This window comes from Gossypium arboreum, chromosome 1, assembly GCF_025698485.1.
Source record: "Gossypium arboreum isolate Shixiya-1 chromosome 1, ASM2569848v2, whole genome shotgun sequence".
Classification (NCBI taxonomy): domain Eukaryota; kingdom Viridiplantae; phylum Streptophyta; class Magnoliopsida; order Malvales; family Malvaceae; genus Gossypium; species Gossypium arboreum.
Window position 1 is genome coordinate 106,433,392 of NC_069070.1, and position 23,314 is coordinate 106,456,705.

Below are 23,314 nucleotides of genomic sequence, written 5' to 3' on the forward strand. Positions count from 1 at the left end.
TCAACACATGAACTCTTCTACGTTCCTCAATCATGAATCTTTTCGAGTATGACTTCTTGCGTAGAAGATTTTGAGCTTTCAAAAAATGCTTCAAATACTATAGTCTTGCTGTTTGACCTACTACTCAACCGCCTTGCTCTTTAAGCCCGGGTTTGCTTCATTAGAATGCCCTTTCGGGTTTTCATCCTAATCTTTTGTGTTTAATCATGACGCCCTTTTCGGGTTTTCACCTTGATCCCTTTTTTCTCTTTTTTTTTAAGATGCCCTTTAGGTTTTCATCTTGGTTTCCTTTTTCAAGCATAATATTTCTTTACAGTATCTGAGTTCACTGGATTCGGTAACTCCTTCCCATCCATCTCAGTGAGAATCAAAGCTCCATCTGAGAATGCCTTCTTTACGACGTATGGACCTTCCCAATTTGGTGCCCATTTTCCTCGCAAGTCTTTTTGTGTTGGAAGAATCTTTCTCAGCACGAGTTCTCCTTTGTGGAATTCTCATGGCCGTACTTTCTTGTCATGGGCTGCGATCATTCTCTTCTGGTACATCTGTCCGTGACAAATTGCCTTTAAACGTTTTTCTTCGATAAGATTTAACTGGTCATATCGAGCTCGAACCCATTCTACTTCTTCTAGTTTCTATTCCATTAAGACTCGTAGAGAGGGGATCTCAATTTCGATGGGTAGCATAGCTTCCATTCCATAAACCAGAGAGAATGGAGTTGCTCCCGTAGATGACCGCACAGATGTGCGATATGCATATAAAGCAAATGGTAGCTTCTCGTGCCAGTCTTTATATGTCTCGGTCATTTTCCCAATAATCTTCTTAATATTTTTGTTGGCCGCTTCAACAGCTCCGTTCATTTTCGGGCGATAGGGTGATGAATTATGATGCTTTATTTGAAATTGCTCACACACTTCCTTCATCATCTTGTTGTTCAGATTCATAGCGTTATCTGAAATGATTCTTTCAGGCAAACCATATCGACAAATGATTTCCTTTTTCAAAAACTTACAAACTGCAGTCTTTGTCACATTGGCAAACGAAGCGGCTTCTATCCATTTTGTGAAGTAATCAATGACCACAAAAATGAATCGGTGTCCATTAGAAGCTTTTGGGGAAATTGTCCCTATAACGTCCATGCCCCACATAGAAAAGGGCCACGGAGAGGTCATGACATGAAGAGGCGAAGGGGCTACATGAATCTTATCACCATAAATTTGACATTTGTGGCATTTTTTTGCAAAACTAATGCAGTCGCTTTCCATCATCAACCAGTAATAACCGAGTCTCATAATCTTCCTGGCCATAGTGAAACCATTGGCATGTGTCCCACAGATTTTCTCATGGACATCTTCAAGTATTTTTCTGCCTTCAACAGCATCCACGCATCTCAAGAGCACCTGATCTTTTCCTCTTTTGTACAGGATGTCCCCATCAAGAACAAATCCAGCTGCCATTCTTCTGATTGTTCTTTTGTCGTTCTCATTTGCTTGTTCGGGATACTTTTGATTCTTGATATATTCTAAGACATCATGAAACCATGACCGTCCATCTAGCTCTTTTTCAATGCTGAAATAATGTGCAGGGACTTCATATATGCTCATTTGAAGATGCATTATTTCTGTTTCTCTGTTTGCTTTAAACATTGAAGCCAAAGTGGCCAGGGCATCAGCTAACTGGTTTTCTTCTCGTGGGAAGTAATTAAAAGTTATTTCTTTGAATTCTTTAATCAACCCTGCCACGAGATCACCGTATTTGATTAATTTTGAATCCCTCACTTCCCAATTTCCACGGATCTGATAAATCACCAATGCTGAGTCTCCGTATACCTCTAAAATTTGGATGTTTCGTTCAATTACTGTACGAAGTCCCATGATACAGGCCTCATATTTCGCTATGTTATTGGTACAGAAGAAATTCAGCCTGGCAGTGAACGGATAATGGTTCCCTTCTGGTGATACTAAGACTGCTCCAATCCCATGGCCCAATGCATTCGATGCACCATCAAAGCTCATCTTCCATGACTTTTCTTTTGATGACTCACATTCTTTTTCTGTAATGCACATCAAGTCTTCATTTGGGAAATCAAATCTCAATGGTTCGTATTCCTCCGTTGTTCGAGTTGCTAAGAAGTCAGCTATTGCGCTCCCTTTTATCGACTTTTGGCTCACATAGACGATGTCATATTCTGATAGTAAGATGTACCATCGTGCCATTCTTCCTGAAAGTGCAGGTGATTCCATCATGTACTTTATTGGGTCCAACTTTGAAATTAGCCATGTCGTATGATACAGCATATATTGCCTGAGTCTCCGAGCTACCCAAACCAGAGCGCAACAGTATTTTTCTATGGACGAATACTTTGCTTCATATTCAGTGAACTTTTTACTGAGGTAGTAGATCGCCTTTTCTTTCTTTCCTGACTCGTCATGTTGCCCCAGTACGCAACCCATTGAATTCTCGAACACAGTCAAATACAATATCAATGGTCTTCCCGGCATTGGCGGTACTAGCACTGGAGGACTAGACAAATACTGTTTTATCTTGTCAAAAGCCACTTGGCACTCCTCATTCCATTCTCCGGGATTATGTTTTCGAATGAGTCGAAAGATTGGGTCGCATTGGTTGGTAAGTTGAGCGATAAATCGGGCAATGTAGTTTAATCCCCTAAAAATCCTCTAACTTCCTTTTGCGTGCGCGGGGGTGGTAACTCTTGAATGGCTTTTATTTTATCTGGATCAACCTCGATACCTCTTTCGCTGACAATAAAGCCTAGCAACTTTCCCGAGGTAACCCCAAATGTACATTTGGCTGGATTAAGCTTTAGCTGAAACTTTCTCAGTCTGTTGAACAACTTCTTCAGGTTCGCTACATGCTCTTCTTCCCCTCGGGACTTAGCAATCATATCGTCGACGTAGACCTCTATTTCTTTATGCATCATGTCATGGAATAATGTTACCATAGCCCTCTGATACATTGCCCAGCATTCTTTAATCCGAACGGCATTACCTTGTAGCAGAATGTTCCCCACATTGTTATGAAAGTAGTTTTCTCCATATCCTCAGGGGCCATCTTGATCTGATTATACCCCGAGAATCCATCCATGAAAGAAAACAATGAATGCTTTGCTGTGTTATCCACCAACGTATCAATGTGTGGTAAGGGAAAATTATCTTTGGGACTTGCTCGATTTAGGTAACGATAATCCACGCACATTCGTACTTTGCCGTCTTTCTTTGGTACCGGGACTATGTTAGCCACCCACTCTGGATATTTGGAGGCTTGTAGGAAGCCAGCATCGAATTTCTTCTTAACTTCCTCTTTTATTTTCAACAACATCTCAGGTCTTATCCGTCTTAGCTTTTGTTGAATTGGTTTGCATTCTAGCTTCAATGGGAGCTTATGGACCACTATATCTTCATCCAATCCTGGCATATCCTGATATGACCATACGAATACATCTTTATACTCGCGGAGCAAAGCAATCAAATTGTGCTTGGTGTCCCCTGAAATAGAGGTGCCAATCTTCACTTCTTGCTTCTTTTCTTCAGTTCCCAAATTTATTGTTTCAACAGATTCTTGATGAGGCAAAATCTGTTTATCCTCTTGCTCCACCATTCTTAGCAAGTCAGGAGACGAGACATAGTCTTCAGCATTTTCTTCGACTTCAAATTCTCCTAAACAAATAGCCTTCTCAAAATCAATTTCAAGACTCGTAATGGGTTTGTTCATGCTGTTGATATCTGAGCACCTGAAAGTTGAATGGAAAGGGAAGCTATAGAGGGGCATCCAAGTATTGGAACCAACAAATAAGATATTATGGCGTGGTGTGAGGGAAATGTACAGATATGCTATGAAATGAGAAGATGATTATGAAATTAGTGATAATGCGAAAGATCGTGACAAAATGCATCTTCATTGATATTCATTTAAATGATAAAGAGCGAATACAAGCTCTTACAAAAGAATTCTATTATATCTAAGGACACAATAGAGGGTTAATGTTTGAGCATTACTCTGAAGACTTATAAACTACAAGAAGGTCCTCAGCAGTCCAATTGTTAAACATGAAACCAGGAGGACAAGGGCGTATCGTTGAAACATCTTTAATTGCCTCACTTCCTTTGTCAATGACATTTATACTGACATTCTGAAAACCCCTTTCAATTAATAACAGCGTACTTTGTATATTATCCTGTCCGGGGTATATCATCCCTGCAGATGTAAATGTTTTTGACAAATGAGGGTACGTTATGGGCTCCCATTCTACTTCTCGGCCCAAAGTTCTCGCAATCCTTCACTCCTGATCTTTCTTCCACTGTTTTCTTCTTTGACACATGTCCGGTTGGAACCCCAAACCGTATCGGGCCTTGTGGTGCACTAGCTTTAGAGCCCTGACTATTCCTTGCAGATACCTTCCTAAACCTTTCCTTGCTCAGGTTCCTCTTCCCACAGTCATCTTGATACCCATCTTGGTATTTCTTGACAGTTTTGGCGCGGGAATTCTGTTTCCCTCAGTGACGAATGTAGCATTGACAAATTCAAGGGATTGGAAGGAATATTCTAAAGCATATTTACTCACTTCAATGTATGGCACATCAGTAGAGATATATGCGACAATGTCTTCTTCTCCCTCGACGGAGACCAAACAGCCATCCATGATAAATTTCACCTTTTGATGGAGGGATGATAGGACTGCTCCAGCAGAATGGATCCAAGGTCTTCCCAAGAGACAATTGTACGATGGTGTAATGTCCATGACTTGAAATTCAACATCGTATATGTAGGGACCCACTTCTAGAGGGATCTCGATTTTTCCCATGACTTCTCGTCTTGTTCCATCGAATGCCCTTACTGTAGAATGTCAGGGCCTTAGATAGGATAAATCCATCGAAATCCTGAAAAGTGTGGCCAAAGGCATGACGTTGAGTGCCGATCCATTGTCGATGAGCACGTTCGGTATTATATAACCCTTACAGCGGGTTGTGACATGCAATGCTTTCACGGAGCCCTTACCATTGGGTGGTATTTCATCATCACTAAAAGAAATGAAATTATCCGCGTTTAGGTTATTCAGCCATCTGTCAAGCTTCTCAACGGATATATTGTTTGCCACGTAAGCTTGATTCAATACCTTTAACAAGGTGTTCTGGTGCGGTTCTGAATTTAACAGTAGAGATAGTACCGAAATTCGTGCTGGCTACTTACTTAATTGTTCCACCACGTTGTACTCACTGTGCTTCATAAATTTTAAGAATTCCTGTGCTTCCTCCTCGTCCACAGGCTTTTTAGCTTCTTGCTCAGGCACAGTTTTATGCTCATCTTCGGTCACACGCATTGGTGCTTTTCCTTTCTGTTTCAAGTCACTTTTCTTCTTCACTCGTTCGACCTCTTTTGAATAACATCTTCCACTACGAGTGAAATGACCTACTTCCCCAACGCTTCCAGCCATGGCTTTGGGTTTTTCATGTTCAGGTGTGACGATATTGACGTCATATTTCCATGGTACTACTTTATCGCCCTTGTAGGGGAAAGGAGATGGTACCTCGATATCACTTTTGGTTTCACTGGCTCCTTCTTCGCGTCATAATAAATTATTAACGGTTGGTCGGCGCTATACGGGAAACCTGACGATTGATGGTCAGAGGCGCATATTTCTCCTCTATCGGCCTCTTCGCCTTTATAAAAAATCCCAATCTCCTTATTATCCATCATATTTTGCAGTAAACTCCTGAACTCTTCGCAAGATTGAATGTCGTGCCCCTCAATACCATGGAATTCGCAAAAACTTTGATCTTTTGTATTTCTTCCCTCGAATACTCTGTTAAGATGACAGAGCAACCCCTTTTCAACTAGCACCTCCTAGATTTTCTACAGAGGTGTTCTTATTTCAAAAACCCATCTTCTACTTTGTCGTTTGTCCTCCTTTCCCACAGCGCTCACATTCCCTTCGGCGTGGTTTGAGAATGGGTTCCCGGATGTACCGCCAGTGCCATCAAATCGCAGAATACCCACATTGATGAGCCCTTGAACTCTCCTTTTGAAGGCCAGGAAGTTTTTCGAAGAGTGCCCCTGGTTCCCGGCATGGTATGTACAACTAGCATTTGGATCGTACCATTTCGGGTATGGAGGTTTAAGGGGTGCCATGTAATGGGGAGATATTAATTACTTCTCCAGGAGTTTTAGATACAGTTCCCTATACGACACAGAAATAGGGGTGAATTGCGGTCTCTCGGGATTGGGTCTTGTTGGTCTTGGTTCATTTCTGGGTTGGTTTTGAGCGGATAGAGTGTTTTGTGGGAATGTAGTGACGGGCCTTTGGTTGTTCATGGCGTATACAGGGTAGGAAGGAGGTGGTGCTTGGTAGTAAGGGGTCTGAGGAGGATAATAAAAATTCGGAGGAGGATAATTTCGAGGTCGGGATTGGTTTGGATATGGATTAGGAGTATAACGGCTTCCCATTCCCACCATATGGGCTTCTGGTTCTTTCTTCTTCATGGGTGCTACCCTTCTTGAACTTTCTTGACCTTCTATTCTACCGCTCTTGACGGCATTCTCTATAAGCTCACCGGATATCACAATATTCGCAAAGTCCTTCGTGGCACTTCCCACTAATTTGTCATAAAACGAAGCTTTCAAAGTGTTGATGAAGAGAACGGTTATCTCCGTTTTTGTTAGTGGGGGTTCCACTTGGGCCGAGACGTCCCTCTATCTCTACGCATACTGTCTAAAAGTTTCTGACGGCTTTTTCTCCATCATTTGCAAAGTCATCTGGTCTGGCACCATATCCGATACATGCTTGTACTGCTCATAGAATGCTGATGCCAAGTCCTTCCAGGATCGGATCTTTTCCCTACTAAGCTGGTTGTACCACCGAAGAGCTGATCCTACTAGACTATCTTGAAAACAATGTATGAGTAGCTTATCTTCGTTCACATAACCCGTCATTTTCCGGTAAAACATTACAAGATGCACTTTTGGACATCTTGTCCCATCATACTTTTCAAAATCAGGCACCTTGAACTTCGGAGACAGAACCAGATCGGGCACCAAACTGAGCTCTTTGGCACTCAGTGTAGAGAAGACTTCAGTACCCTCTATTGCTTTAAGTCTTTCCTCTAAGCTCCTATAATTCTCTTGAACCTCATGATCACTGATTTTCAACTTGGTTATTTCTACTGGATAGTCCAAATCTGGAACGAGTGGATCAACAGGACTAGCCCCCGGGTTTGATACAAACATTCCTTGTCCTATGTGAGCAGGTGGCACCGCCCGTTGCTCCAGGTCTGTGGGATCCCCTTGGGTGTACCCTCTTTGTGTTGCGTGGGCGTGCGGTGGAGTGAATCCTGGGGGATAGAGCGGATCTTGACTATAATTAACTCTTGACGGGGGTTCTTCGACGTCAGAGCTCTGCATGGGTCCCTTTCCCTTGACTAAAGCTGACATCATTTCCATCATCTTGGCCATTTGATCCTTCTGTTCGAGTGATTTTTCTCGAGATCTCACCATTAAATCTCTTGTCTCTTGTTGCGACTTGGCCAACTGCTCTTGTAATTCCCTTTGGACTCTTTCCATTCTTTCGATTCTTTCATTAAATTCAGCCTCCATTGCCCTAGCTTGTCTACACGTTCTACACGAATTGCGTGATTCCAGATTTGAAGTGTTGTGACTGCGAATTATATGATTCTAACCTTAGCGAATGATTATGGGATAGATATATGCAATGAATGAATGAGTGAATGAATGCATAAATGTAAAATGAATGTTAATCATGAATGAAATGTAAGAAGTTGGTGTTGATTTCAAGATAGCCCCTATTTAGGCATTTCATTCATCAAAAGAGTTCATTACAAAACATTTTGCCATTTTCGATTCAGTTATTACACAAACTTCCTAGCTATATCGCCATATTTCTTTACTCGTGCTAAGAACTCTGATATGTTTGATCTTCGACTTGGAGGGAATTGCCAAATGAGAGTTTCAGCTTCTTCCGATAATTGTACCACGTGCATGGCTACCCCACGAACTTCATTAATCAAATAGCTAAATTGCATTTCTTTTTCTTGGAGACCCTCTTCGTAAGCACGAATGTCTCTATCATACTGACTATTTTTTTCTTCCAAAGCCTTCAAGAGAGTATCAAGCTGTTGTTGATGATCTTGCAGCATATCTTCTAAATCTCGTATCCTCTCTTTTAGTTCTTGACGTTTAGATGGACTAGTCATTACCTTGGCAGACACAGCTTCATATTCGGCGTCCTTCTTCCTCAGTTTTATCATAGCCCGCGCAACCTTTTCCTTCTCTTTCTTCGTTTTTCCTTTCCAAAATTCCATCCCGCCTTTAATGTTGCTTATTTCTTCCTTCCATTCTGCCGACGACTTGCCCAGCCCACTATTTTTTATTGTGCCTCTTAACTTTTTATTTACCAGATGGATGTCCCTTAAGTCATTTCTCACGACTTCAACTTCTTTTTGCACTTTCTTGGTTCCAGACCTTTCAATCTGAACGTCGATCTTCAATTGGTAGTTTTCCTCTTGAAGAGCACTAAGGTCCCGAGATATCTTGGCCTTTTCTCGTTCAAATTCCTGTCTTGCCATTTCTAGCTTAGACGGCATTTCCTCCGAGAAAGGATTCTGGACAGTGTAGTTCATTGACGAGATTTGCTGACTGTTCACCCGTTGCTTTCTCCATATGTCGTAATCTTGGGTAAGGGTATCAGCATATAAGGCTAATTCCATGAGATGAATTTGCTTCCAAGACTTTGCAGTGTCTCGGATCCTCTTCATATACCCTTCACCAGCAAAAGCGAACTCAGACTGTGCTAATCCTCCAGTGGCGGGTATGAACTGTTACGAAGAAAATTATCTTTGGACTAATAGCGGGGCATATCCAACTCCTCCCCATAACCCGAATAGTAGTACCCAATCTTGATTTCCAACCTTGTATAATAGAATCGAAGGGCGGATCCACGGTGCTCTCCAAGTTACATCTTCTGTTCGAAGGTTCTGAAAAACTAAAGCCCAATATTCTTCGGTGACATCCTTTGGCCATTCTCTCTCAATATAGGCTTCCAATGGGGCAAAATTTTTTGAAAACATGTGGTACGGTGTGCGCTCTACTTTCCAGAAATGGCTCAAAATCCAAACGTTCAGCAACTGTGCGCATCCGATAAATCGTCCTTCCCCTTTTCTTCGACAACTACTCAGGGATCTGAAGGTCTCCGACAACTACTCAGAAATCCACCACCGCAACTTCTATATGTCCAAGGACTTTCGGGAAGATGATCAAATCGTAAATGGCCAAAGCAAATAGATTTACTCTTTTCAATATGTCAGGATGGTTCAGAACCAAATCTCGTAGGGAAGACCATGGGATGCAAATGGTTTCATTCTTCTTCTTTATCTGTTTTTTGGCCCATGCGTCAGTCATGTCTGTCAATCTTACTAACTTCTTCTTGAAGGTCATTGGCTTAGGCTCCTTCACATATACTTTATGGAATTGCGTATTTTCAACACGAAGCAAAGCAACGTACTCCTCTATAGTCGGAGTCATATCTTCTTGATTGAAGGTAAAACATTGGTAAGCCGGATCCCAAAATCTGACCATGGCTTAGATCAATCGTTCGTCTATGTTGACGGCAATCAAATTGGCTATGTCTCCATATCTCTCGGTGAAGATACCCCTAATGTCCGAGTCCCACTGATTCCAAACCCGAACCAAATCTTCAAGGTTATTCTGGCGAACATTCACGATTCGTGTTCAAGGCAGATTGGCAATACATCCCTCCACTAGACTATCCCCTTTTTCTTTCTGAGTTTTTTGAGACCAGTCTCGAACCACGGCATTCTTCTCAGTTGTTTGTATAATTAACTCTTCCATTAAAAACCCATTTTTTGGCAACCAAATCTCTAGTCAACACCTTCCTAATATGATGCCTATAATGCATGATGTAAAATAAGAATGAAAACAAACAAACAAACAAACTTGGTTAGTAACCACAACAAATATAAATTACAGTAAATTTAGATAAAAAGTGCAAATGTCAAAGAGATAAAAGGTAAGAAGCGCGTCTCGCATGTACTTATTTTGGTGACTATTAACGGACAGAGGTTCGACATGGCTCTAATTAGGTGGCTCATATAGTTCACTATATACGATTTCGGTTCTAGATAAGCACTCGAATTGTTCGTACTGTCATCTGCTAAGATTAGTACGTAGCCTCAGTCGTAGCCCATCATAGGCTCGCGAGTTCAATTCGAGGGATTACATTTACTTATGCCTATGCGGAGGGACAAGTTAACTCACGAAAGCATAAGTCATCTGTAACCCAAAAGTATTCACTAGCCTGTGCGGAGGGATGAGTTAACTCATGAAGGCGTAGCGTTTACTTTCACTTAAATGGACGGAGCTCGGGTAGAGAGCTCATGTTATACAAAATGCAAGTGCGCGGTGTGTAGGGAGAAACTGACAAACCTTTAAGTTTTATTTAAAAACTAAATCAAAACTAAAACCATAAAAATTTAAAGTTTTAAAACAACCAGACAAAACAAGTTAGAAGAATATATACAACACGATGCAAATGCATGATTTTTCAAAAACACAATTTTAGGATCACGACTAAATATTAATTTGAACAAGGAATTTTGAAAATTTTGACAACACGCGTTTAATTTGACTCGACTCTCAAAAATGGGTCCCCAGCGGAGTCGGCAGCTGTAGCAACGTAAAAAAATTTTGGTTTGAGGTCGCTAATTGTGGCAATTTATTGGAAATTTGAAAATGGAATCTAGGTTTTATAAAAAGGAAGAGTCGCCACCGATCCTTTTTCTAGGTGTGACCGGACACCTAATAAATTTATATTTTAAACAAAAAGAAGCTAAGTTTAGGTCTACGTCAAAATCCAGAGACAAAATTAGGGTTCAGGAGTCGGTTATGCACGAGGAAGGTATTAGCACCCTCGCGACGCCCAAAATTGGTATCTTATAAACATGTGTTGTCTTGATTTTCAAAAATACAAGTTCAGTATAAGATTTAATCGTGATCCGATTGTAAAGATGAGAAATTTTAAATTTTCGGTTTTTAAGGAGTATGTTCCGCCTTGAACATAAGCCAATAAATTCCACCCAACATAGCGATAAAATTCGATGACTTAATGTTGAATCGGTACATTGCCTCGATTATTGAAATTAATTGGAAAACAAAACTATGATTTTCGAAGTAACAAAATTGAGATGAAACAAATGACAGAGCTAGAAATATATTGAAGTGAATATAAGTGTGACAAGTATATTAAAAACAATGATGATATATGCTAATATATGCATATTAAAGATAATAATAAAAAGGATTATTGGTTATACTTCACAAATATATATATATATACATATATAATATATAAAATGTAACATTAAGAACACATGTATATAATATATGAAATATATATGGATATAATACAATATTGAAATATTTACATAACTTATACATATTAAAAAAACGACTAATAATGATACTTCATAAGTATATACATAAATATATTAAATTTATATACATATTATAGATATATACATAAAGAATGAAACATATACTAATATTCGTATGGTAAGGATAAATATATATACGTAAGATAGTTCGAGAAGAAAAGAATATATATGCATATATATAAATATTATGGTATTTAATAACATATACATGAAATAATAAAAGAAATATATAACAAATAACATAAAAGTATATGTATGAAATAACATAAAAATATATGAATAGCTTAATATTTACAAATATATACATAATATAATTATTTAAAATAATATAATGAAATATCTGAAAATGAGACTATATACACATAAATATATATACATGTATAATGAAATATATATACTAATATTAAATATAATAGGAACAAAAATAATATAATAATATATATACTGATAGGTATTAAAAATACGTATATACATATAATAGTATGCATATGAGACAATACAAAATATATACATGGAAGATTACAAGAAAATATAACTAATAATATTGAAAAAAATATATATATATATATAACATAATATTTAAAACACATATATATATATGATATATAAAATTATATATAATACACTATATGAGTATATTACATGCATACATATACAATATTATACATTAATACATATAATAAATATATTTAATATAATAAATATAAAAATTAAAATTAACGAATAACTGAAAGTGAAAACAAGTAAAATGAAAATAAAGCAGTAAATTGACAAAGAGGACTGAATCGAATTAAAGAATAAAGTTTGGGGCAAATTTTAAAGGAAATAAATGGAAAAGGACTAAATTGCACGCGCAAACAAACCGAAAGGACTCAATCGGACAACATCACAAGGCGCAACAAATTTAAGGGCTAGATTAAAAATAAAAATAACTTAATTGTAAAATCATGAGAAAGCGGAGCGGCTGATAGCGCAATTAGCCTCTCCAATTAAAAAAACACGCGGATCCTATCGGGTGTCGGTCGACCCGATCCAAGGTGAAACGGCACCATTTCAGCACTGAACTCTAATGCCAAAACGACACCGTTTTGAAAGGCTATAAATAGCCTAAAATTCAGAAAAAAAACATTTGAGAGGGGAGAAAGAAAAAAAAAAAGAAGAGAGAGGGGGAGAGAAAAGGGATCCGGCCAGGGAGGGCGGTCACTGGTCCGGCTACCGGACCTTCGTCGGCGCCGGCGCCAGCGCCGACCACCATGTACGGTGGCCGGAAAGGTAAAAAATCTACTTTTTCTTATTTTTTGTATTCTTTTTTTTGTACTATATTTTATGTTTATATTAAATAAAAAAAATAAAGAAATGTGTATATATATATATGTATGCAAAAATCGAAAGAAATAAAGAGAAAAAATGCAACCTTTTCATTTACTCCTTGTTTGTTTGAACAACCACTATTGTCTGTTTATTGAAGTCTATAAATTCCTTTTGATGTTTACAAAGTAAAAAGGAAGAAAGGGAAAGGAACCCCCTTTTCCAACACTTTGATTCGGGTTTTATAACCCTTTTCTGTCCATTTTCAATTGTTTCTGTCCCGTCTCCTTTTTGATTTCTTGCAGGTGTAGAGGGATGGTGGAGCAGGTGAGTCAGAGGCATGGGGGCGCCAGGAAAAATGGCCTGTAATAAGGGGCAAGTGGGGGAGGAGGATAGGTTCGGCTAGGGGCGATTAGGTTTAGGTTTTTTTGTTTCTGATTTGGGTCTGTGGATTTGTAATGGGTTTGGGCCTCCGTTGGGTTAGTTTAGGTGGGCTAAGTTGGTTTAGGTTAGTGGGTTAGTGGTATGTGGGTCTGGTGGGTTTAGGTTAGTGGGTTAGGGTAGTAAATGGGCCAATCGGGTTTGTTGTATTGGGTCCTGGGTTATAAATGGGTTTTAATTGTAAATGGAATTGGCTAATGGGTATTGTAATGGGTTATGGGTTTTGGGCATAGGGGTTGTATTTGGGTTTATGTAATGTATTTGGGTTCCAAAATTAGCCTATAACACTTACAAATAATATAAAAACTCTAATAAATTATAAAAATATATAAAAATAGAAATCATAAAAAAAATCATTTCAACCCCTAAAATCATAATAACCACATGATATCAAGTTAACCATTGAATAATGGGAATAGCCGTCAAATCCTTAGAGCTATTTTCATATTGAATAAAATGTTCTCGATCTTTCACAAACAAAATGATACTTGTGGGACTCTCTCCTTTTATTGATAAATATTTTTTATTTTAAAAAATTAATTTCTAGTTTTTAAATACAATACAGAGAGTTTAGAGCTTGAAAAGTGTTTGCTAAGTATTGTATGATATAAAGTATTTTTTGTATGATTAGATACTATAAAACTAACTTTTATTATCCAATGGTTGCAAATATTAGCATATATCAGCATGAAATATTCTAACTATTCTCATTACCTAATAGTTGGTATAATGTCACGTGATCATTTTAATTTTAGAGGTTTAATTTTCATTATAATTTTCAATAATTTATTAGAAATTGTTTTGAAAATTTTACTAGTTTTATATACAACTTCTTATAATTTATTATTTTATAAGTTTTATGATTTTTTTATAATTTTAATTAGTTTATAGAAAGTTTTAAATATTTTTAAAATGCTTTTTATTATTTGTATAATTATTTTATGGGTCAAGTATTTAACACACTAGTAGTGTATTTTTTATTTATTTCACAAGTAGCCTTAAAATTGTCATGTCTATCTATTTTTCAAAATTTTATTTTTATTTTTTTACTATATTCCTATAGGACACTTGTCAACCCTTGATTTTATTTGTGGAGTTTAAAACTCCATTAGTGTGCCAAATATTATTCCTTATTTTATATTTTACTAGAGCTTTTATAAGTTTTAATAATAATTATAAGTTTTTATTAATTTTTCTATAATGTTTTAAAGTTCATATTTTTAATATTTCTATAATTGATTAAATATTTTTAGTATTTTTCTATTATAGTATATATTATTTTATAATTATTTTGAATATTTCTATAAAATTTTAAATATTTTGTATTTTTAATATTTTATAAGTTTTTATATATTTATAATTTTGGTGTGAATCTAGTATAGAGTTAAATTATTTCTTCGTTCTTTTTAAGTGTATTTTCTAGTTATTATTATTATTATTGAAGTGCCTTACTGTAATTGTGTAAAGAAGAAAAAGAAAATGCATTTCATTGGAGGTGTTATTTCCCCAACTTTGATCCAATGTAAAACACATGTAGAGGTAAAGGTGAAGCACATGTCGGAGGCTCAATGCCGGGCAGAAGAATTCTGTTGATCCAAAAAATATTTGTTTTCTACTCAACGCATAGAAACAATATTTGGGTTGGTATACAATCATACTCTCTACAATATTTACATTATTTTTATTTTAATTTATAAAAGTTATAATAGTAATTATTCATCTTATTTTTTAATTATGAAGTTAAAAATTTCATCTTTACCAACTTACCCACAATGAACGCTCTAATTTCAACAAAAATAAAAATTAATGGCAAAAGAAAAAGCATTTGATCTCACTTTCCCATCTTTTCTATGTAATAAAAATATTATGGTTTCTAAGTTTTTACTCTTCTTTTCCTTGAAACTTTCATCCTCCAATTATTATATGTATTTGTCAACCTACCAAACAAAACCTAAGTTTTCTACTGTCCTTACCTTGTTATATTGCATGTGATATGTGGGTTTAGTCTTCTTCTTATTGGCTTTATATATAATCCTGCTTGTTTGATAAATTAAAATTTTATATGTTAAAAAATAAGTATTAAATTCTCATATTAAATTTTAGAAGTGCGAATTTATATTAAAAATTATTTAGTAAATTAGTAAATATAATTATTTTATATGATAAAAGTAAATATTAATTTTTAAAAACTATTAATTTTTTTTAATTTTAATCTTATCAATATAATGTTTTATATTATTTTGAATAGTTTAGATGAAAGATAAATATGTTAATTTAAATATCTTATTTTTAGTAAAATTATAATTTATTTTAATTTTTAATAAAATAAAATCAATGTAATATTTTTACATTAACTGATAACTAACTAATTACTTGCTAATCTTATTCAACACTATTTTGTTAAAATTTTTATATTAAGTAAAAATTAAAATGGTTAAAATTTTTATATTAAGTAAAAATTAAAATGATTATCAAACACAATTAAAATGTTAAATAATTTCATTGAAAATGAAAATTTTCAATAATTTATCAAAACACATTTATTTATTATTTTTGCCTTTATGTTTTAATCATATCCAACATCACAAATTTTATTTTTACAACAAATATATTTCAAATTTAAACATTAAAAATTAGGTCATTATGTAGTTAAGTGGATCCTATAATAATATATTATAGCCAACCATAAGACAATATGGTATCCATTGATATGCCTATATGGATTAATTATATCATATGAAGTTTTAAATATAATAAAGATTCGTGTATTTTTTAAAACTGTTGGCCACTCCCTTGATTTTGCTGCTAAAATTATTGACGTTGCTGTTAGAAAAAAAAAGTAAGATAACACTTTTACCCCTGCAATTTATTGTTAATTAATTTAATCCTTACTTTTTTAAAATGTAAAAATTATTGCAAAATTTGTTTTAAAAATTAAAAATATTCTTAATTTTAATAATAATAAATATGAGAAATTTAAACTCTTTATAAAGTTAAAATAAATATTTTAAAAAAATTGTTTTAAACAATTGTTTTAAAAATATAAAGATTTTCAAAAAATTCAAAAATCATGATATTTCCTACCTTCATCTCAACTTTGAACTAATAGTTGGTACATATTAAATTAAATTCAACATTTCTTTTAAATCAAATTAAATAAATATTAAAAATATTTTTATGTAAATTTAATTAGAAAATATATAAAATATTAGTATAAAATAAATTTTAAATAGTGACAAAAACTTTAAATCAGTTTAAATTAATTTAATATATTTTTTATTTAATGTAAAAGTTCATAAACTTGTTCACATTCTGAATCGATTCAAAATAAATTCAAATAATAATATATAAACTATGAACCAACTCATAATCTATATTATTATTTAAAATTATTTTATACTAATATTTTATATATTTTAGAATTAAATTTACTTAATCTTATATAAAATTAAAAATTTGTTTCAAATTTGATTTAATATGGACCTAATAAATTGCTTAAAGTTTAGATACACCTTGTTACCATTTAGAGAACAAATAACACTTTTTTTTTGAAATTTTTACTTTTATATATTTTTAAAATATTTAATTTTTTAAATATTTTTATTTTTAAAATTAGCAGATTTTAAAATTTTCACATTTTGTATTTTCATTAAAAACATGAAAGCTTTTAATTTTAAAATATTTTTGCAATAGTTTATGTACTTTTAAGGAGTAAGGATTAAATTGATAAAAAATTATAAATGTTGAGAGTTAAAAGAATTATTTTATTTTTAATAATTTTAATCACAAAATCAACAGAAGAACCAAAAGTTTAAATAATAAAAAAAGAACTCAAAGTTTGAAAATCAAAATATAAAAATCAAAATTTAGATTTAAAAAGAGTATAAGAAAACTTCGGCATATTTAAGTCAAATACCAGCTACAATGTGAATTATATGATGAATAATAGTATTATTAAAATGAAATTACCTAATAAATCTACCAAACAGATCTCAGGTTTAATTTATAATATGTGTGTATATATATAAGGGTAAATGCTTAAAGTAGAAATTAAGAAAATGTAAAAACAAAAATTAATTAAACTACTGAATTAAGTTTGCACTCAATTAAATCTCCACAATTAATTAAATAATTAACGATTTTTATCATTTATCGCATTGATCGTTAATATAAATTGGTAGGCCAATTTAATAATAACATGTGGTGGCTTCTAGTTTAATCTAATATTTTTTCATAAAAAGATTAAAAAGTCATAGAAATTATAAAACATCGGAAAAATCATATAAAATATATTAAATATTAAAATATATGAAAATTGATATAAACTTATAAAAAATAAATATTATAAAAATATATAAAAATAATAAATTATTAAAATTACAAAATTAATAAAATGTTTAAAATGTTTAAAATTTTATAAAAACATATTAAAATTCTATAAAAATCATAAAAAGTATTAAAATTGATATAAACTTATAAAAATTATAAAAAAAAATTAGAACTGGTCCGGATCAGTCAGGTGGACTGATTACACAAAAATCAGTAAGGGTATCGATCTGGAGAAAGCCATTAGACTGGTTGACCTACGAATATCTAATGGTTGAACCATTTTTTTTTATTTTTAATATTTTTGTAACCCCTCAAACCTGACCTTGACGTTAAGACCGAATTCGAAAGATTACATTGGCTACTGGAATGGCTTATTAAGATTATCAGAGTTATAAAACAGTCATTGTAAAACTTTTGTTTATTTTTTTGAAGGAAAACTTAGCGTGTTATCTTCTTTTTACTAAAAGTTGCAATTTTATTTCCAAAATGATTGATTTTAGGGTTTTCTTAGCAAAAGTTGATTTCTAGTTTTATATACATTATAAAAAAAAAAAAACTCTTTATAATGCACCAAAAATGTTATAACCTCCCCAATCTAACCTAGATGTTAAACCCAAATTCGGGAGATTACATCAGCCATCGGAACGGCCTGACAGAATTATCAAAGTTTTAAAAGTTGTTGATTTTAAACATTTATTTATTTTAGAAGAAAATTTTGGTCTCCTTTCTGAATTTAAGAAAAACGATTAAGTTTTGCATCTTCAATTGAAAACTTAGTTGGAAATTCGAAATACTTTCTTAACAAAACACATTTACAATTTAGTAGCAGAAAAGTGATATTAATGTAATTTTAATAAAAACCATGTTTCATGCATAATTAAATAAAATTCCTACTCTAATAGCCTAAATGATTTAATTGTCATGTTTGCCTAAGAAAATACCGTAAACTAAGTCTCATGCCACAATAATAATATAGTTTCAATAACCAGAATTATCAAATAGTTAGTTTAAAATACTTTTATATAAAAATCAATATTCCAAGCCGAACCCTTCAAATGTCGAGTCCGCGTCTTATACTTGTGGTTATATGAAAAGAAGGAAAAGAGTGAGCTATGAAAGCTTGGTGTGAGTTCCATCACAAGGAAGCCAAAACAAAATAGTAGACAAAGCACTTTAACAATTTCAAAAATAAACACAATCACAAACACTCCAGATTAACGGTTTTTCACATTAAACACTTCACTATAAATTTCCCAGAATTCAAAATAATCATAATCGGAAAATAATTCAGAATATCATTTTTCTTTTCAAATTAACTCAACACAAGAATAATCCGTGTAACGATTAATCATATAGAAACACTGTTTATCGAACAATTCTCTATAGTAATTTCAAACATATCAATATTTCAAGTCACACAACAGTGTACATATGTATATATATGTATCATCTCAAAAATCACAGTTCTGTATGCACATATTTGTATGAATGCCATACGGTTTTGGTTTGTTAGAAAAATCCTAGCCCACCGCTACACACTACATTGGGAGTTCCTCAGAACTCTATCCACCAACACACGACTTTTTGGCTAAATCACTACTAGTTCGTAGATGACAACTGCCATAAGTTACAATCAACACAATAGTATTGTGGATGAAAGTCGTCACATGACTGTGGATATACAGGGAAATATTGCAAATGGAATTTACTTTTGGCTGTGGATACACAGCAAGTACTTTCGTAGATAGGATTTGCTATGGCTATGGGTACACATCAATACCCCGTGGATGGAATCCATCTCTGGCTGTGAAAACATAACAATTTGCAGATAAAAATTGTTGCATGGCTTGTGACTTGCACAACCATTTTTATTTTGCAGATAAACTGCTAGATACTTTCTCCATTCATAACATTCCACCCCATGCAATGCATTATGGTATATAGTTCATAACAACTTCATATGGTAGCAATTAATATGCATATAATAGATCAATACAGTAGCATTTAATATGCCTTTAACGAAACAATACAGTGGTAAACAATATGCTCATATCAGTTCGATTCAGTAGCAATTAATATGCTTGTGACAACTCAATCTTAGTAGATGAAGTCATGTTTTCTATGATCGATTTAATGATATAAGACACTCCATACGTCCAATTACAAATACCGATACAAAAGACATAAGTATTGTTCACAAATCATGCAAATACATATAAATATCATCTGATTTCAGTCAATCTAATAATGAATTCTAGCATAATTCATACTATTAAGGACTTATTTGCATAAATTAATGCACTAAAAATAGTTTGGGGACCATTCAGGGACTAATCTGCACAAAACATAAAATTATGGGCAAAATTATAAAATTTAATAAACAGGGGCATATGGCCATGTGGGATGGCTCAAGCCGTGTGGAAAATACAAAAATTAAGCTATAAGGGAGACAGACGTCTGGCCAGGTCGTGTAGGAAGTGAAAATCATAGGATTTTAGTGGTATATAGTCATGTGGTCCATACGAGCTGCCCACATGCTTGTGTGGCAGGCTGTGCGGTCTAGGTTGGGTTCGATTTTGCTTATATTTTCTTATAATAGAACACATACCTAACTTTCAGGGCTCGAGTGACGATCCTAATGTCCAAATCTGATCCGGAATACCTATAATAAGTCTTTCGATCAACAGAAACGCAAGAATTATTATTGATGTTCAAGATTTATCAAATTTATAAAGATTTTCGGGAAAGTTCGTAAAAGATTCGAAATTGATTGAAAGATTGGCAAGAACATTATTTATTTTAGAATGCTAGGATTTTTAGAAATTAAAAATAAGAATTCTTATCGATCTTGGCACGTTAGAAACGGATTTTGACGGTGTTACACTAAAATAATGCGAAGAACGAATTGAACAAGGAGGAATTCAAGTTTGGGAATCAAATATAAAATTTCCAACAAAAGAAGATGAAGATTTTTATAAAAAGGAAAAGAGGAAATAAATGAAAAGCATGTATTTAAAGAAAAGAGAAAAAGAAATTCTAATTAGGTTTGAAAAGATAACCAAAATCCTATTGTGATTAGGAAAGGGGCCAAATGGCAATATTAGGCACATTTTAGAGGGCTGTTTTGGAAAATAATCCTTATGGCCGAAATTAAGAAAAAAAAATAACAAAAGGGAGACATGGGGTTGGCGTGGATAGAACTTGGGGTAAGGGAGAATTGTGTCAAGGCAGTGCCACATTTGTTTCTTATACTAGGTTGGTTTTAATCCTTAGTTGTTGAAAAAATAAAGGGCAAAAAAATGAAAAGAGTGGGGCCTGAATCTTGGCTCTCTAGGCAATTTACTAAGCTCTGAACCTCCCAGACTAAGGCTTATTTCTTGTTAATTTTATTAATTCTAACCCTATGATTTTTTTAGTGTTACAAAAGTGATGTTAAACCTAGCTTTTAATAAAAACAAATTTCATGCAAATTTAAAGGAGTCGCTTACCTCTATAAACAATCTGAGGTGAAGGTGAGGATCTTCAAAAGGCATTCCATTAAATTGACCCACTGTCTGAAGTATTTGAAACATAACAAGCTTCAACTCGGATTGTTGTGCCTTGATCTCGTGCCTACTAATTCTCAGATTAAGCTCATGAAAAAGTTGTACAACATACTATCTTAAGGCCTGATCCCTGTCATCAGCAACAAGGATAGAATTTTGAACATAATTTTAACCATTTCCTTGATTTTGGTTCTCAAGGTTCATCTCTTCGGTCTTTCTTTGAGCTGCTTGTCTTCTCCTTTGTCTAAAAGTCCTATCAATTTCAAGATCTACGAGGAGTAAATCAATGATTTGATCAATACTCATAAACACCTGAAGAAATCACAGAAAATAATGGAATTAAAATTTAATAGAAAAAAACCAAAATATAAAATTAACAATTTCATAAATAATGTCTTTTGAAACAATCCTTGGCAACGATGCCAAAAACTTGGAACGACAGAAATTTATAAGTGTACACAATCGTAACAAGCAATAAAGTGACAAGTATGTCGAGTTATCGTATCCACAAGGACTGTACAAGCAAGTATTTATGAAATGTAAATTCAAGCAATATGGTAAAGGAAAATATATTTTTAGAAAATGTGAGCTATAAATTAAATCTACGTAAACAATTAAAATTAAAATATAATTCCAAGTACAATTTCTAATACATTTTAATCAATATGGCATAAATGTGTTAGATTAATTCCTTTAACTTCTAATTATTAAAACCATGTTCATGCTATTACGAATAATTTCATGGCAACTTGGTCTTTTGTTAACTAATTCACACATACTTACTCAATTAATCAATCTTTCAAACATATCTCTATGTTAAATTAGTTAATCAATTTCATAAGCATGTATAAGGCAGAGTGAAGTAACAATACATTCCGTATTGAAAAAAATTAATCACAACAATCTTACAAGTTATGCAAGGTAAAAATATTGTTTAATACTATTGCTAATTTAACCCACTTTTACACTTAAAGAAGATTAAACATGTATCAATTAGATATTTTTTCAATTAATTACAATTTTAGTTTGATTAATAATTAATTCAATTGTTACCTTATAATTATAATGCAAGTATAACATAGGTATGATTTTATCTAATTGAACAAACTACCAAAGCCTATAATAACACAAATATGATTTTAACAATTTAAGTGGACATAATACAATCAATCTAACACAAATATAATTTAAGTCATATTAATTAAATTAGAAGCATCAAAACAAAAAGTATTCATGTTTATGATCACAAAACAAACTAAAAAGAAGTAGAGAGGGAAACTAGAAGACAAATTCGATGTTTTTCTGAAGCCAAACTAGCGTTCATCTCTTTCTCTCTACTTTATTCTACTGATCAAAGGCCTCCAAGATGCTTGATTGCTTGTACTCCAAGAGGTTTCCTAGCTCTTTATCAATAGGGGAAATCAACAAAGGAAAGAAAAGAAAAGGAAAAGGAAAAAAGAGAGAAAAAAATAGATGAGTGAATGAGAAAAATGAGTGGTGAATGAGTGGATGGGTGATTTAAGAGGAGGTGAGGGGTGGTATTTATACTTGAAGAAAGAAGCCCGCATTGGCTAAAAATAGCAGCCAATCCTTCATTCCATGGTCGGCCGTTGATAGTAGGGAGAGAGGTTGAGATGACTTTGTTAAATTTAGCTTAATGCCACAAATAAGAATCTCCAAAAAGATGAGGGGTTAGAACAGGTTTGGGAGAAAGTTAAGGGCTATTTCGAAAATATTATAATCAGATTTGGGAACTGATTTGGATGTGGACTAGACAGCTTTTGGGTTATTCTTTAAGCTCATGTTTCATCCTCCTTCAATTAGACACTCTAGGTCCTTTCTTCGATATCACATAAGAAATTAATTCAACCAATTTTTGTTTTATCAATTGTATTTTTTTAATGGGACCAAGAAGCTGATTTGGAGCATCCATGGCTATAAAATAATTAGCCATCCTCATGTGTCAGATGCTCCAAAGTATGCTTCAGTAATCCAATCTCCTTAAGGTGACTACCGCACTATATTTCTTCTATTGTGCAAAGTAATCCAAAATTAGCCAAATTATGCAAATTTATGATAAAAACAACTAACATTAAAATTTTTTATTAAATTAAGTTCAATTTAATTATTTTATAATAAAAGCATAAAATATGATGAAATTTACTAAGAAACTACAAGAACTAATGCTCAAAAGGTGCTAAAAAAGTCTAT

At 33.5% G+C, this 23,314-nt stretch overlaps 1 pseudogene; it reads right to left on the reverse strand.

The window, feature by feature from the left end:
- Positions 1-293: 293 nt before the first annotated feature.
- LOC128280694 (uncharacterized) lies at positions 294-7,608 on the reverse strand (annotated as a pseudogene).
- Positions 7,609-23,314: the final 15,706 nt, after the last annotated feature.